The 2,500-nt window shown below is 36.9% G+C and overlaps 3 non-coding genes across 3 annotated transcripts; all 3 read left to right on the forward strand.

Moving 5' to 3' along the window:
• The first annotated feature begins 60 nt into the window (after positions 1-60).
• On the forward strand, positions 61-142 carry Trnas-aga. Its single transcript has one exon. It is a non-coding gene; the product is annotated as a tRNA-Ser (tRNA).
• Positions 143-358: 216 nt separating this feature from the next.
• Positions 359-431, forward strand: Trnak-uuu. Its single transcript has one exon. It is a non-coding gene; the product is annotated as a tRNA-Lys (tRNA).
• A 502-nt stretch (positions 432-933) lies between these two features.
• Positions 934-1,015, forward strand: Trnas-aga. Its single transcript has one exon. It is a non-coding gene; the product is annotated as a tRNA-Ser (tRNA).
• Positions 1,016-2,500: the final 1,485 nt, after the last annotated feature.

Consider the following 2,500-nt stretch of genomic DNA (forward strand, 5'->3'; position numbering starts at 1 on the left):
GAAATTGGCTTTTTTTTCAGGGGGAAAATTTGAAATATAATGGGAGAGGAGCCATCGAATGCAGTGATGGCCGAGTGGTTAAGGCGTCTGACTAGAAATCAGATGGGATCTTCCCGCGTAGGTTCGAATCCTACTCACTGCGTGCGAGTGTGGCATCGTTTTTAAACTGACTTGGGAATTCCATGGTTCGACGCGCATATCTTTGACTATATTCAGGTACTGTGAGAAAAAGACACGGGCAATATTGGTTTAATTTTTCCTAGATTGCATTGAACGCATATATTAACAAAAGGAAAATTATGTGCCAATAGCAATCTCCATTTTGAATTGTAAGCATAAGTGAGGGAAGGTGTTTGAAGCCCGGATAGCTCAGTCGGTAGAGCATTAGGCTTTTAACCTAAGGGTCCAGGGTTCAAGTCCCTGTTCGGGCGAACACTTTTGTTTTGATGTGCAACTTTTTCAGTATAGATCTTGACATGCAAAGTGTTATGATGTGTAAAATGTACAGAATATTGCAGATGTGGAATGTAGGTTAATCAATTCTACTTATTTTTGTAAGTATGTGATATGCGAATAGTAAATGGAGTTAATCAAAATCGATTTTGGGTTAATAAGTGATAGTTCGCTTAATGAACAAGTTACTAAGATATTAAATAAATTAGTAGATATGTGTATTAATGCATCTATGTTGTATGTACGTATGTATTTTGACGTATATGATTATGTATGTATAAATAAATATACATTGTGTGTGTTCGTTTCGGTATATATTTATACATATATACATGTATGTGTATGCATGTATGTGATAATTGAACTCATGTGATCATAGCACGTAGTCATTTGTGACAAAGATGTGGTCGTTTTTTAAAGTGATTAAAAAACTTCTTGAAATAATTTCTGTTTTCATCGGTTTTTAGTGGAAAATCCAGAGCAGTGATGGCCGAGTGGTTAAGGCGTCTGACTAGAAATCAGATGGGATCTTCCCGCGTAGGTTCGAATCCTACTCACTGCGGACAGGTGTGGAGAAGATATTTTTAGAAAAGTTTCAGAGCGAAGTTACTGTCTAGTCTTGGTACTCAGGACATGGGTTCGAATCCATTTTTTTCTATTCAAATCTTGTATTATTTAAAACTAATGAATAATATAATTTCATATACTTTCCAACTCAGTGAAGCAATGTAGTGTCACGGTGTGCAAAATGCAGATATATATAGTGACTGTAATTGTGTGTTTGTATATTTGTGTTAGAAAAACTGACTGACATAGTGTCGTATCTTTAAATCCTTTTGTCATAAGACTAAACGACATAATTATAGTTCATTATTCTTCTACAATGTTATTAGAAATGGTTGTGAACGGCTACACGTACGCGTGCTCGGAAACAAATACACACACACACACACACACACACACACACACACACACACACACACACACACACACACATATGTATATGTATATATATACATATATACACATACATATATGTGTGTATATATATATAATGTATATATATATGTGTGTGTATGTGCATACATATATATATGTATGTATGAATATATCTACACACACAAACACAAACACATGTATCTACAGACAGTCATATACCGTAATTATGTAAGTAAGATTATGTCTATATAATCTGTCCTTGTATCTTCTCATGCTTCACTTTGCAATCCCGTTAAATAACAGATGTTATTCGTAGGAGCGCCGGCCACACATTTCTCATTCTGTTCTATCATCGTACAAGATATCTTAGTGAATTTCTTATAACATTCTTGACTCCTTAAGGACATATTTTCATGTTTACCAGTGGGTTTCCTTCTCCCAATTTGTTGTCATTCTAGATATTTCCTGAGGTGTTTTCACTCATTCTTTTAACGTGGCCACACTCTCTCACTGCGGTCTCCTCCAGCTATTTAGCAAAGGCGTCTCTCGAAATCCTCGAAGACATTTTTGTAATTTCTTCGAGGCCAGACTGTGGCGAGTGTCCAAGTTTCATCTTTATAGGGATACTAGGTTTCAGTGTGATTTTGTATATTATGATCTTTGTTTTCCCAGGTACATTAGTTGCCCTTTAAAATGGCTTTTTACTGTTCGTTATACATTCCGTTATATATATGCGAAGTACCATCCCCGTCCCTGTCCTTTGTACTTCCCTGTGTCACACCAACCACCTGTGTGTCCTCTCTCATCATTTTTATAATTTTCTTTAGCCTTCCTTTATCCTTCTGCCTGGCTGCGTCATCCTTAGTATTCTCAAAAAGGTTAAGGTTATGAACGGAACGGCTGATTTCAGGGAGAACGCGGATGTGGCGGAGGTTTGTGACAAAGGCTCCAACTGTTAAAAAAGCTGGAAACCCACGGAAGTAATATATTCCTAAATCTGCCAATACTCACCACTCCCACTGAAAATCGTAGCATCTTAAATTCCGTTTCCTTTTTGTGAGCACCATTGCACTCAATCCGTGCTGGTAAACCTTAACTCTTCCACATG

Source organism: Penaeus chinensis, chromosome 32 (assembly GCF_019202785.1).
Source record: "Penaeus chinensis breed Huanghai No. 1 chromosome 32, ASM1920278v2, whole genome shotgun sequence".
Taxonomy (NCBI): domain Eukaryota; kingdom Metazoa; phylum Arthropoda; class Malacostraca; order Decapoda; family Penaeidae; genus Penaeus; species Penaeus chinensis.